A 15,626-nucleotide genomic window follows, 5' to 3' on the forward strand; every position below is an offset into this window, starting at 1 on the left:
ATGTTACATTTGAAGTACCAAAAATCACATTTAGGGGTTGCACCCTGAAACTATTCCTGCAATTTATTTTAAAGTATATTTAGTATATTTTAAGTATATTAAGATGTCAAGTTTTTGTAGTACATTTCTTTTTTTTTTTTTTTAAGATTTCATATTTATTTGTCAGAGAGAGAGCACAAGGTGGGGGTGGGGAGAAGGAGAAGCCGGCTCCCAACTGAGCAGGGACCCGGACATGGGACCCAATCCCAGGACCCTGGGATCATGACCGGAGCCAAAGGCAGACACTTAACCAACTGAGACACCCAGGCACCCCTAGTATATTTATTTATAAGTACTCATATGCAAATAACTTGTGTAGTACCCGCTAAGAATCCCAACTTCTTGATACCTATATATTTTTTTAAAGTTGAACACAAAGATGAAATTTATTTCTATGTTGACCAAATCCTTTATAATCAGTGATTTTTTTTTTCACTAATGTTCAAAATGCTTTTTAATGTGTACTATTTCTTAAACAACTACTGTTTAAATAATTTACTCTTTTCTACAGGTAAGAGTTTTGACCAATTGAGGGTGCCTTGGTGGCTCAGTCAATAAGCATCTGCCTTCGGTTCAGGTCATGAGCCCAGGGTCCTGGGATCAAGCCCCCATCAGGCTCCCTGCTCCGCGGGAAGCCTGCTTTTCCCTCTCACATTCCCCCTGCTTGTGTTCTCTCTCTCAAATAAATAAAATCTTAAAAAAAAAAAAAGTTTTGACCAATTACAAGCTGAACTGTCAATGCTAAAAGACAAGTCAGACAAGCCTTCTCATTTTAACGTAAGATCTATTACAAAGATTAAAAAATTTACATTTACAATGGACAATAAATGCCATGTACAAAGTTAAAAACAATTTCCAAGTGTTACTATTTGTTTAACTTGGTCAATTCTTTTTTTTTTTTTTTAAGATTTTATTTCTTTATTCGAGAGAGAAAGAGAATGAGAGACAGAGAGCATGAGAGGGAGGAGAGTCAGAGGGAGAAGCAGACTCCCTGCCAAGCAGGGAGCCCGATGCGGGACTCGATCCCGGGACTCCAGGATCGTGACCTGAGCCGAAGGCAGTCGCTTAACCAACTGAGCCACCCAGGCGCCCTAACTTGGTCAATTCTTAAGATCAAGTATTTTGGTCTACTGGATGATAAAACTTAATCCCCAAACTCTCCTACAAATATTAGAATAGTAATAACTCTCCAAAAGATGTTTAATGTTTAGGTATTAAGTACCACCGTAGGAAACTTCAGCCTTTGCTAAAGAAAGGCAAACCACCAATGTGTTTGCATAATAGAAATACAATTATTTAAACAATTCCTGTATTAAACATCCAGATATTATTCCCCTTGGTTCTTCACTAGAAATTTATACAGACAAATTGGGACAAGAGGAAGAAATTAAGTAAGCACACAAGATGAAATAAAAATGAAAATATCAACTTCGAGAAGGACCAGGATTAAGGCCTCATTTAAGGAACATATGTTATCTTCCTGATGATATCTGAAATAGGAAAGACTTTGTGGTTCACTGGCTACCTGCAACTATGGAGAAAGATGAATTTCTGCAGTTTTAAATGCAGTAAAAATTTAAACATGTCCAGTATGTTTTTATCTCTGAGGATTTGGTAAAAGAGGTGTTACTAATAGATATATTTTCTACATATACATGAGTTTAGTATCAGTATGTTTCTATACGTAAACTGAGTTAATTTGAAACCACTTCAGCTTTTTCCTAGACTTACAAAAGTATGTTAAAATGTCAACTAAGCACTAATCTAAGAGGACTGCAAACTGAAATGTAAACGGCAAAACAATAAAGACTCTAGAAGATAACAGAAGAGTATCTTCATAATTTTGGAGTAAGGAAAGATTTCTTAAACAAGACACAAAAGCACAATTATGAAGGAAAAATACTGATAAATGAGATAACACTGAAATTAATAATTTTATTTACAATATACACAATATCAAATCATTATGTTGCACACCTGAAACTGACACTACATGTCAATTAAAAAAAAAAAAGAATTTTATTTAACAAAAGACATAAGGAGATTTAAAAGGCAAGTTAAAGAGTGGGAGAAAATATCTGCACTACATGTAACCAACAAGTTTTATTGATTTTTTTTTTTAAGATTTTATTTATCTATTTGAGAGAGAGCACGCAAGCAAGAGTAGGGAAAGAGCTAAGGGGGAGGGAGAGGGAAGGAAAAAAGAATCTCAAGCAGACTGCCCGCTGAGTGGGGATCCATCTCAGGACCCTGAAATCATGACCTGAGCCGAAACCAAGAGTGAGACGCTTAACCGACTGAGCCACCCAGTTTTTTTGTTGTTGTTGTTAAAGATTTTATTTATTTGACAGAGAGAGACAAAGCAAGAGAAAGAACACAAGCAGGGGGAGTGGGAGAAGGAGAAGCAGGCTTCCTGCCGAGCAGGGAGCCCGACGCGGGGCTCGATCCCAGGACCCTGAGATCATGACCTGAGCCGAAGGCAGACCCTTAACGACTGAGCCACCCAGGCGCCCCTGAGCCACCCAGTTTTATATCCAGAACTTACTAAGAAAAAGAAAAAAGGAGGAAAAAAAACCTCATTAGCAATCACTGAGAAAAAGACAAGAGTTCAACAGGCACCTAACAAAGTGATAGACTTTATTTTTGTTCCAGAGTATCTGTGCTTTCTGCTTCTCCTGTGAAAGGATTTTTCACCCCCATCCATGGTGATGTGACTTGCAATGCCTCTTGTGAGAGAATACTTCCCTCACACACTGACACTGAGCACGGTTTTGTGATATGCTTTGGCCTATGGGATATGAATAGACATGAACTTTGATAAATCCAAGCAAAAGCTTCAAAAGATATTAGTAGTTTCTGATAATTTTTTCCTCTTTCCCTCTGAAATAGGAGCATATTCCAAAGACGGGCTGCTCTTTCAGCCTGACTTCCAGAATAAGAACACACAGAGCTTCACAACAGCCACCAACACTGTAAGTGAACCAGAAAAAAACATTTTTCTAACCTATAACTAAATGACTAATATCATATCCAATAAACATATGAAAAGATGCTTAACCCCACTGGTCATCAGAGAGATGAGTGTTAAAACCATAATAAAATACTAGATATTAAAAAAGACTGAAAAGGGACGGCTGGGTGGCTCAGTCGGTTAAACATCTGCCTTCGGCTCAGGTCATGATCCCAGGGTCCTGGGATTGGGTCCCACATCGGGCCCCTTGCTCAGTGGGGAGCCTGCTTCTCCCTCTGCCTGCCGCTTCCCCTGCTTATGTTCTCTCCTTCTCTTTGACAAATAAATAAAATCTTTAAAAAAATAAATAAATAAAAATAAAAAAGACTGACAATATCAAGAGTTGATAACAATGTGGAGCATCAGAACTAGTATGTTGCTAGCTGGAGTGCTAGTTGGAGTGCAAGTTGGCACAACTCTGGAAAACTAACTGAATATACTCAAGTTGAATATATGAGTATCCTACAATCCTTATGTATTCTACTCCTATGGATACACTCAAGAGACTGCATGCTTATGTGAACCTACACATATAAGAATGTTCTCAGCAGCATTATTTCTACTCACCAAATTGGAAATAGCCAAATGTTATCAATGACAGAATGGACAGATTTTTTTTTAAGTAAATGAAGAAATTTTTTTCATTTAAATTCAATTAATTGATGTATAGTGTATTATTAGTTTCAGAGGTACAGTTCAGTGATTCATCAGTCTTATATAACACTCAGTGCTCATTACATCACATGCCCTCCTTAATGTCCATCACCCAGTTAATCCCATTCCCCTACCCCCCTCCCTCCAGCAACCCTCAGTTTGTTTCCTATGATTAAGAGTCTCTTATGGTTTGTCTCCCTCTGTGATTTCGTCTTGTTTTATTTTTCCCTACCTTCCCCTATGCTCCTGTTTTGTTTCTTAAATTCCACGTAGGAGTGAAATCATATAACTGTCTTTCTCTGACTGAATTATTTCGCTTAGCATAATTACCCTTTAGTTCCATCCACACTGTTGCAAATGGCAAGAGTTCATTTGTTTTGATGGCTGCATAATATTCCAGTGTGTGTGTGTGTGTGTGTGTGTGTGTGTGTGTGTGTGTGTACACACACACCCCCCACATCTTCTTTATCCATTCATCTGTCAATGGACATCTGGGCTCTTTCCATAGTTTGGCTATTGTGGACATTGCTGCTATAAACATTGGGATGCAGATGCCCCTTCAGATCACTACATTTGTATCTTTGGGGTAAATACCTAGTAGTGCAATTGCTGGGTCATAGGGTAGCTATTTTCAACTTTTTGAGGAACCTCCACACTATTTTCCCGAGTAGCTGCACTAGCTTGCACTCCCACCAACAGTGTAAGAGGGCTCCCCTTTCTCAGAATGGATAGATTTTTGTAAATGCATTCAGTGCTTTATAGCAATAGGAATGAACTACTGCTCCATACAATAACATAGATAAATCTCACAAGCATAAGAAGTCAGTCACAAAAGAATATACACTATATTACTGCATTTATATTGAGTTCAAAAATATGGTAAAAACTAAATGACACATTGGACAGCAACATGCAAAAGAATGAAACTGGACCACTTTTCTTACACCACATACAAAAATAGTCAAAGTGGATTAAAGACCTAAATTTGAGACCTGAAAAAATAAAAACCATAAAAACTGTAAAAATCCTAACTTCTTTGACATCAGCCATAGCAACTTCTTTCTAGCTGGGTCTCCTGAGACAAGGGAGATGAAAGCAAACATAAACTATGGGGACTCCATCAAAATAGAAAGCTTCTGCACAGCAAAGGAAACAATCAACAAAACTAAAAGACATCCCATGGAATGGGAGAAGGTATTTGCAAATGACATATCCAATAAAGGGTTAGTATCCAAAATATATAGAACTGATACTACTCAACACCCCCAAAAAACAAATAATCCAATTAAAACAAAGGCAGAAGACATGAACAGACACTTTTTCAAAGAAGACATACAGACAGCCAATAGACAATATGAAAACATACTCAACATCACTCATCATGAGAGAAATGCAAACCAAAACTGCAAAAAGATATCACCTCACACCTGTCAGAATGCCTAAAATTAACAACATGAGGGCGCCTGGGTGGCTCAGTTGGTTAAGCGACTGCCTTCAGCTCAGGTCATGATCCCAGGGTCCTGGGATGGAGTCCCACATTGGGCTCCCTGCTCCGCGGGGAGCCTGCTTCTCCCTCTCCCACTCCCCCTGCTTGTGTTCCCTCTCTCGCTTTGTCTCTCTCTGTCAAATAAATAAATAAAATCTTTAAAAATAATAATAATAAAATAAAATTAACAACATGAGAAACAAAAGGTGTTGGCAAGGATGTGGAGAAAGGGGAACCCTCCTGCAGTGTTGGTGGGAATGCAAACTGGTGCAATCACTGTGTAACACATTATGGAGGTTCCTCAAAAAGTTAAAAATAGGACTACCCTACAATCCAGCAATATTACTGAGCATTTACCCAAAGATAAAAAAATACTAATTCAAAGAGACACATGCACCCCAATATTTATAGTACTGTTAACTACAATGGCCAAATTACGGAAACTGTCCAAGTGTCCATCAATTAATGAACGGATAATGAAGTTGTGGTATATATACACAATGGAATATTACTCAGCCATAAAAAGAATGAAATCTTGAGGCACCTGGATGGCTCAGTTGGTTAAGTGGCTGCCTTTTGCTCAATCCCAGGGTGCTGGGATCGAGCCCCACATCGGGCTCCTTGCTCAGTGGGGAGCCTGCTTCTCCCTCTGTCTGCCTGCTGCTCCCCCAGCTTGTGCTCTCTCTCTCACTACTCACTCGCTCTGTGTCAAATAAATAAATAAAATCTTAAAAAAAAAAAAAGAAGAAGAAATCTTGCCACATGCAATGACATGGATGGAGCTAAAGAGTATTATGCAAAGCAAATAAGTCAGTCAGAGAAAGACAAATACCATATGATTTTACTCATATGTGGAATTTAAGAAACAAAACAAATGAGCAAAGGGAAAAAAAAAAGAGAGGCAAACCAAGAAACAGACTCTTAACTATAGAGAACAAAGGGATGGTTACCAGGAGGGAAGAAGGTGGAATGTTTAATAAATGGTGATGGGGATGAAGGAGCTCACTTGTGATGACCACAGGGTGATGTTGGAAGTACTGAATCACTATATTGTACACCTGAAACTAGTATTACACTGTATGTAACTAACTGGAATTTAAATAAAAACTTAAAAAAAAAACAAAACTGTACTTCAAGGACACCATCAAAAAAATGAAAAGCTGGAGAATGGGAGAAAGTATTTGCAAAATCTAAGTAATAAAAACACGTATTTGTATTTGTAAAAAATAGGCAAAAAGGATTTGAAAAGACATTTCTCCAAAGATATACAAACGGCTTATACACACATGAAAAGATACTCAACATCATTAGACATTAAGGAAATGCAAATTTAAACAAAGAGAGCACTTCGGGGACGCCTGGGTGGCTCAGTCGGTTAAGCGTCTGCCTTCAGCTCAGGTCATGATCCCAGGGTCCTGGGATCGAGTCCCGCATCGGGCTCCCTGCTCCGCGGGGAGCCTGCTTCTCCCTCTGCCTCTGCCTCTCTCTCTCTCTCTCTATTTCTCATGAATAAATAAATAAAATCTTTAAAAAAAAAAAAAAAAAAAACAAAGAGAGCACTTCAAATAAAATTTAAGACTATGACTATGACATCACCACACACTTATCAGAACAATTAGAATAAGGAATAGTGACAGTATCAAATGCAGGTGAGGATGTGGAAGAAGGTGGATCTCATACATGGCTGACAGGAACGGTACAGCCACTTTGGACAGTTTGGTGATTTCTTTAAAATAAAACATACACAACAATCTCAAACGACCATATTCTCAAAATGAAAATTCACATGTTCTACAATTTTATTTATATAACAGTGTCAAAATGACAAAATTATAGAGATGGAGATATCAACTACTACAGTTAATTCTCAGAGATCATGCCTATACAATGATGATCCAGAAGGCATCCCTTCAAAGGCAGACAACATTCAAAAACAAAACAAAACAAAAAAACACAATCATATAAATTACTTATGGGAATCTATACCTAAGATAAAGGAAGGAAAGAATCAAAAGGCAGACAATATACACCAGAAAAATTACACAAATTTAAATTATGAGCAAATAAGAGCTTTGTAAAATCAAAAAAATTAAGAAAATATAACAGCCTCTCCTAAATAAAATGCAAAGGGATACAACAGCTCAAAGGAAAGGCAAGTGAGAATTCTACCAAAGGATTTAAAAGATAGACTGATGGAAAAAAGAATAAAGCAGTGTCATGAAAGTCAGCCATTAGAAAGAGAAGATAGCCAAAAGTGCAAAACACCTTTCCGCCACCCAAAGAAGAACCAACCTCTCCTGCGAGGAACCAACTCTTATTACTCTAGAATTTCAGCATCAAAAAGCTAACAAAGAACTAATTTTCAGGGGCGCCTGGGTGGCTCAGTCGGTTAAGCGTCTGCCTTCAGCTCAGGTTGTGATCCTGGGGTCCTGGGATCGAGCCCCGCATCGGGCTCCCTGCTCAGTGGGGAGTCTGCTTCTCCCTCTTCCTCTACAGCTCTCCCTGCTTGTGCACTCTCACTTGCTCTCCTGCTCTCTCTCAAATGAATAAAATCTTAAAACAACAACAACAAAAACTTTCAGGAAAGCACTCCCTTGGAGGCACATGAGATTACCTAAAATGCATCTAACAAAGGTGTCAAACTGTTAACATAGGCCCCACAGTGCTTCACAGCTAAGAATCCATAAAATTGTCTGCAGTTTTCTTAATGCACACAGGCCATTTCAGTTTCCATTTGGGGAGAGAACTGAGTTACTCACGGTTCTCTTTCTATCTCATTTAATAAACTGTTACCTAGTTTCCTAACCAGGAAATCACCAACCATTAATATGAATTTTTGCCTGTTGCTTACCTAATCAAGTCTAAACTTACTGTGATGGCTATTACAAGCTCTTTCTAACCTGTACCTCCTACTCACAGTAACACTCCTGTCCTGTAATTTGCCCCAGACACATCATCTTTATTCTTGCCTCTTTATGCTATTTTTCCACCTCAAACACTATCCCTTCACTACATATCCATTCCTGCCTACTGATCACAGATAAATAATACCACATCCTTGAAAACTTTTCTATCCCCAAAATGAAGAGGTTGAACTTAATTGTGATTGTCTTGCAGCATTAAAATGTGTATGTTTTAGGGTATTAGCACACTTGCATAACATATCCTTCCTACACATGTAACTATCAATATCACACATTTTGTCAAATATGTATGCGAAGTTTTTTTTCAGCTACTTTGAGGTCTATTATTGTGTCTTATACTCAATTATATTTCCCCAAAGTCTACAGCATAGTGTCAGGTACATTACGTGTAATGGCTCTCTGCCTTGGTTATGCATTACAATCATACAGCCATTTAAAATAAATACTATTTGGGGCACCTGGGTGGCTTAGTTGGTTAAGCGTCTGCCTTCAGCTCAGGTCATGTTCCTGAAGTCCTGGGATTGACTCCCGCATGGGGCTCCCTGCTCAGTGGGGAGCCTGCTTCTTCCTCTGTCCCTCATCCCACTCTTGTGCTCACTCTCTCTCAAACAAATAAAATCTTCAAAAAAATAAAAATAAATAAAATAAAATAAATACTATTTATAAAGTCCCACCCCAGAGATTCTTAACCAATAGATCTAGGCTGAGGCAGAACCTGTATATTTCCACAGCTCTAATGTGTACCCAACTGAGAACTACTATAAAGAGATGTTGTAATAAACACAGAAACATAATAGTAAAGTGGTTTAAAATAGTCTTCTATAGAATATACCATATCTAGGTTTGAACAAGCTCCACAACCTTAAATTTACCTTTGTATGATACTACATATTATTTAACCTCCCCAAGGCTCAGTTTGCTCATCTATAAAAAAGAATCATAAAGGTACCCATCCTCATGGGTCACTCTGAGGATTAATATTTCTATTTTTTTTTTAAAGATTTTATTTATTTATTTGACAGAGAGACACAGCGAAAGAGGGAACACAAGCAGAGGGAGTGGGAGAGGGAGAAGCAGGCTTCCCACGGAGCAGGGAGTCTGCTTCTCCCTCTGACCCTCCTCCCTCTCATGCTCTCTGTATCTCATTCTCTCTGTCTCAAATAAATAAATAAAATCTTAAAAAAAAAAAATTTCTAATACATAGGCATCCCTTAAACACTGGCAATAAACACTGATGACTAATTACTCAGTCATTTTCAAAAGTTACACATATTCAATGTAGTTATTACTAGGTAACAATCAAAAAGGTGAAAGGTAACATTCTTTCAATAAAGAAAACTTTTTAAAGTTTTAAAAAGAAATGTCACTTCCCCATTCTAACAACAAAAAAACTGATTTAAAAAAATTGATAAAAGACTTGGTTTTCATAAAACACGCTTAAAAACTGAAAGCAATTGGGCTCCTGGGTGGCTCAGTTGGTTAAGCGTCTGTCTTTGGCTCTGGTCATGATCCCAAGGTCCTGGGATCAAGTCCCACATCAGGCTCCCTCCCCAGCGGGGAGTCTGCTTCTCACTCTCCCTCTACCTCTCCCCCCTACTCATGTGCTCTCTCTCTCAAATAAATTCTTAAAAAAAAGAAAAACTGAAAGCAACGCTTTTCATATTTTATGTAACAAACTCTTAAAATATATATCCCTTTCTAATAAATAAAATTGAAACCCTCTTTGTATAGGATTACAGAGGAGATCTAACAGTCCCATTTATGATTAACCTCTGGGAATGAGAAAGAATAAACTATGTATCCCCCTGGGCATTAGGACTTTTCCTGCAGAACATTGATAAGATCTGTTAAGAGAGAAAAAAGAAGTAAAAGTTTTCTCTATACCCATCCTTAATTAAGCAACTTTGCATACTCATTCAATTATCTCAGAATAAATCTACAGATGTTAAATAGCTAGTTTTTTATTTTTATAATTCATTTTTAAGTGCATTTTGCAAAGTTATAATATGAATCTATGTTCCTCTCTGTAACTCTTTTATAACTGATAAACTTTTGCTACATTGTTATATTCTTCATAATTATTTTTAATGGATTCTTAAAATTTTATAATGGCACACTTAACTATCCTATTATTAAATATTAGTGTTACTTGCAATTTATTGGTATCCTAAATTATGCTACATTATTACTTCCTTTAGAATGCAGTATTTTGTCTTTTATATTCTATTCAAAATAAATATTCAGAAGTGAAATAAACAATTTTTCCTTTGTGAGTGTAAAGTAAGACTGCGAGAAATCTCTAGTTCTTACTCAACAATGTAGAGTAACTTCTAGTTACTACTATACTACAAGTGACTAGTAAGAAGTATTTTTATTTCTATAAGGGCCTTTCAAATATTGTTAGAATTAGCACATGACCACCTCATTTTAATATTACTCAGAGTTTGGCTCACAGTTTGTATAGTAAAGAATTTAACCTTGCCAGTGAGAGGTGTGGCTTTTGCCCCCTCCTTCTGGGAGTAACATCTAAACCCCAGGAAGGTCACACCTTAAAGAAGTATCTTTTTACTTTCCTTTTTAAACCTGGGGGCTTAGGTCACTGCCAGTCTTAGGGTAGGTACTGACCCCACCAAAAAGATCAACAGTGTGATTTAGAGTGGATGTTGGCTTTTAGTCATGCTTGAAGACTGAAATTAGCCTCAAAGGCAATCAATAATGCCTACATAAAGGAGCTTCTCGACAAAAATATACTTAATTACTAAAGCACAAGTGAGCTTCCCTGTTTGACAATACTCCTTAAGTACTGTCACACACTGATGCTGGGAAAATAATGTGTCCTAATGCCATAAAGAGAGGACGGACAAAGGGGGGCGCCTGGGTGGCTCGGTTGGGTGACTGCCTTCGGCTCAGGTCATGGTCCTGGAGGCCCAGGATCGAATCCCACATTGGGCTCCCTGCTCAGCGGGGAGTCTGCTTCTCCCTCTGACCCTCCTCCCTCTCATGCTCTCTGTCTCTCATTCTCTCTCTCGCAAATAAATAAAAAAATCTAAAAAAAAAAAAAGAGAGAGAGGACAAAGGATGCTCTGTTTGGTACTTCCCCAGACTTGGCCTAATGTGTTTCTTCCCTTGGCTGACTTAAATCTATATTCTTTCCCTGTAACAATCAGTAACAGCTTTCAGTGAGTTCCATAAATCCTTCTAGCAAATTATGGGACCTCAGCATTGGTTCTGGAAACCCCCAGAACTTATAACTGGTGTCAGAAGTGAGGGTAGTCTTCTGTGGACTGTGTCCCCTAACTTTGCAGTTGGCCTAATTCCTCTCATGGTTAAATGATGAATCAATCAAATATAATAAAACTATTCACTTAACAGATTTTTTAAAACTTTATTCTTAATCACTGAATTAGCATTTGGACTTCTAACTATAAAAAAAATTTAGCCTAAAAATGTGATCAAATATTCAAGTATAGAAAAACCAGAATAATTAAATTTATATGACATCTTAAATAAATTAATATAACATCTTAACTGTCACACTCAATGCTTCCACATAAAATATAAACTGTCATAATAAAAAAATGATGAACACTGCAGTCTTCAAAATAAAAACATTTAAGTCTGATAATTCTACTAGATCTTTAAAGAGCAACAGGAGAAGCTTTCAAAAAAGAATATACCTAAAATTACACATAAGTAAAGCAAACACTATCGTATCAAGTGACGTGTTGGAATGGGTATTTTTATTTTTACACTGAATACACAAGAAAAAAGATTTGATCCTAAAGCTTCATACCTGGAAATCCTGTTTTATATCAGAAAAAGGGTTGACTATTCATCAGACAGAATAAACCACACATCTCTCAAATAATTATATTTTATTTTGACCCTAATAATTTCAGGATTGATAAACAACAGACAAGGACAGCAAAAAGAGCTTACATTTGAAAATGAGGTCATAGAAAAAGTATTCTGATAATCAAAATTTACTGGCTAGCTTTCCTCCCCAAGAATTCATTTTCAAATTATAGAAAACAAATGTTTGTTTAATATTACAAAGCTCAAATCCCAAAAGTCATATTACTTTGTAAAGCTCTGTAAAAGATGAGAAAAACTCAATTAGTTCTGTATTACTTTAAACATTCCCTTCTTTTACAAAACAACTTTTCTTTCCTAGACATAAATTCTTTCTCCTGAAAACACATCACCGCCTATAATTATAAACTACTTCAGTTCAAAAAAAATTTCTGAAAATTATACTTAATATTTATATTCTAAGTGTCTGAAAAGCAATTTTCCACTATACTAAGGAAGGTAAATTGAATATCTCTCCCAAGGGCTGACTACTATGAGAGATTATGGTTTAAGAGATGGGTGGAAAATAAACAGGATGAAGACCCCTGTGCTACAGATAAACAAATTAACATTATACAAAAAGGCTTTAACAAGCCAAATAATGAAGACATCTCGGAAGTGGGCTGTATGAAAACACTGGATCAACAGTCTCCTTAGAAACACACAGTAAATTTACATAAGTGCAGCAGTTGCCCTGTGGGCTTGTTAGCTCTCTGGCTAAGTCAACATACCAATCAGTTTCCCTGCCTCAAGTATCAATTACTGAAGTTCCCTCCTGTTAAATAATGAAATACACAGGACAACAAAGCAAAGGAATATTGTAATTAAGCAGCACAAATAAAGTGTTTCATTATCAAATTTGATGGGAAGTGGTTTTAGTTAGCATTAAAGAGACATTATTAATATGATAGAAGGCAATCCACCCAACTGAGAAACAGCCACTAAAGTAGCATGTAAGGAAGATTCTGAAAATAAACCATTAACTCACAGTTAAATTTCAGATCATACCTAAAATGCATATGATATTCAAGATATCATTTGTTTTAGCCTATGAAGACGCTATGACCATAAAAAAGAGGCTATCAAAACTACCTCAGAATTGTCTATGATCCTAGTACTTCAAGAAAAATAATCTAAAATACTGAAATTAATATCCAAGTTCTACCGTAAAGCCAAGGTAGCCCCCTCTATTAAATTTCTAGCAGACAGTCTTAGTGAGGCTTTGTGAACACTTTCCAGAACAGAAAACACATGTTAATCTTGCTCTGTTAACTATGTTTTTCCATAAATAGAAATAAGTGATATTATGTAAAGTCTCACCATACTATATCCACTTGTTGATTATGGTCTCCTGATTAATCACCTTTATATCCTCCTCCACAGAACCTACTATAATGTTTTACAATGTATCTATATTCAAAACTTTTTTGCTTAAAAAATGAATAAAAATTATATAGAGAAGGGAATAAACTGAATATTCAGTGAGGCTTTCAGATTAACTGTGAGGCAGTAACTCCAAGTATTTTTTTTTTAATTCAACCTTTTGTTAACATTCACCCTTTCACAGCCTCCTGTAACTCAAAGCACATCCAAACCCAAAGGCACTAGCTATTATTGGTAACTCTACCCCTAAAAATGACTTGGAGATCATATTCCCACAAACACTGTGGCCCCATCAAACTCTTCATCTACAAAATGTGTGACTGTGCCTAAACACATTTCTTAAAAAACAATTACCACCCCCACCCCCAAAATAGTTACCACATTGTTCACTTCTAATATTTTCTTTTCCAAAGCTGCCACTTTTGAGATTTTAGGACAGTGAGAATAAAAAAGGCAACGATGGGGCAAATTCAAACATGCAGCTGTGGCAATGTTCAAAATCCCACTGATGAACCAGTTTCAATAAAATGATCTTGAATGCCTTCATTTTATATGGGCATCTTAGCAAAAAAATATTAACTTTTTAAATGACTAAATTATTCCTCCAAAAGCCTTCTTATTCATGACATGCAACCAAAATGCCATTTATTTGAATATTTAGTTCCTACTATACAGCACAGTCCATACGTATTGAATTCAACATGTATAATTGCCTTAGCAATAACATTCCTTCATTCAACAAATCCAACAAATATTTACTGAGCACCCAACTATGAGAGCCAAGTCTTTTACCACTGGGGAAAATCCCAGTGAATGACCAAAAAACCCCTGCCCTTAATGTACGGAGCTTACAATATTGCAGAAGGAAACAGATAATAATCAAAAATTTTAAATTATATATGTTTTGAAGTCATAAGTGCTTTCTGGGGCACCTGGGTGGCTCAGTCAGTTGGGTGTCTGCCTTTGGCTTGGGTCATAATCCTGGAGTCCCGGGATGGAGCCCACACCCGGTTCCCTGCTCAGCGGGGAGTCTGCTTCTCCCTCTGCCCCTCACCCCGCTCGTGTTCTCTCTCACTCTCTGTCTCTTTCTCACATAAACAAACAAACTTTTAAAATAAATAAGTGCTTTTTTAAAAGTAAGGAAAGCAGTAGCCAAAGATGAGGAGGAGAATTACAATTTTAAACAAGCAGTGAAGGAAAGACCTAAAAGAAAGTGACACTTAAGCAAAGTCTTAAAGAAGGTAAGGAGTAAGCTATGTAGGTATCTGAGAGAAGAATGTTGTAAGCAGACGAAACTGGTATAGAATGCCTTGCATGTTCTAGGAAACTGAGAAGGCAACTGTTACTGGGAGTGAGCAAGGGGTAAAGAGAAATAAAGACATTGGAGGGTGTGTAATAGCATGTGTGGCATTGAAGGCCATTCTAAAAGATGTTATTGTGTGAAATGAGGGACACAGAGTTTTGAACAGAAGAGTAAAGTGATCCAATTTACTTTTTAAAGGATCATTCTGGCTACTGTGTTGAGAAAAGCAAATTCACCTAAATGTTAGTAGGGATTATTATATCTGGCTTATCCGCTTGTCATGTGTAAATATTAATTAGAGAGAAAGGGGTTATTTTCATTTTGAAAAATAATGAACTTTAAAAATTTTGCTGGGGCGCCTGGGTGGCTCATTTGGTTAAGTGTCTGCTTTCAGCTCAGGTCATGATCTTGGGGTCCTGGGATTGAGCCCCATGGCAGGCTCCCTGCTCAGCAGGGCGTCTGCTTCTCCCTCTCCCTCTGCCCCTCCCCCCAACTCGTGTTTTCTCTAATAAATAAAATCTTATAAATAAATAAATAAATAAAATTTTGCCGCCATGTGTCTCAAGCTCCATACTGGATCTTTCAATCAAATACACTTCATGAGGATTTTTGGCCAATTCTACTACTGACCATTACCATATTACCATCTCAAAAATGTTAATAAAACATTTAATTTTATATTTCTTAAAATAAAATTTCTTTTAAAAAACAAAAAGTAAAATTTCTTTTTGCATCATTTAATGACCTATAAGCAGCTATAAATTTTATAAGAGCCACATTATATGGACTTAAGCTAGTTCATGCTTCTTTAAAGAACAAACATTAAGAAATCAGAGTGAATGGTAATGAGCCCTAACATATGGAACCCCAAAGCATCACAAAAATAGGACAGTATTCCAACCTCTTTTTGATCTTAGTGAAATTACAAATATACCTTACTACTTAAGCAGACTAGAAACTATGCTTCCATCCCTA

At 36.9% G+C, this 15,626-nt stretch overlaps 1 protein-coding gene across 3 annotated transcripts in view; it reads right to left on the bottom strand.

Moving 5' to 3' along the window:
* The window catches only part of PTBP3 (polypyrimidine tract binding protein 3), a 126,678-nt gene that overhangs the window by 86,806 nt on the left and 24,246 nt on the right, over positions 1-15,626 (bottom strand). The window lies entirely within an intron of this gene.

This window comes from Neomonachus schauinslandi, chromosome 13 (genome assembly GCF_002201575.2).
Source record: "Neomonachus schauinslandi chromosome 13, ASM220157v2, whole genome shotgun sequence".
In the NCBI taxonomy this organism is placed as follows: Eukaryota; Metazoa; Chordata; class Mammalia; order Carnivora; family Phocidae; genus Neomonachus; species Neomonachus schauinslandi.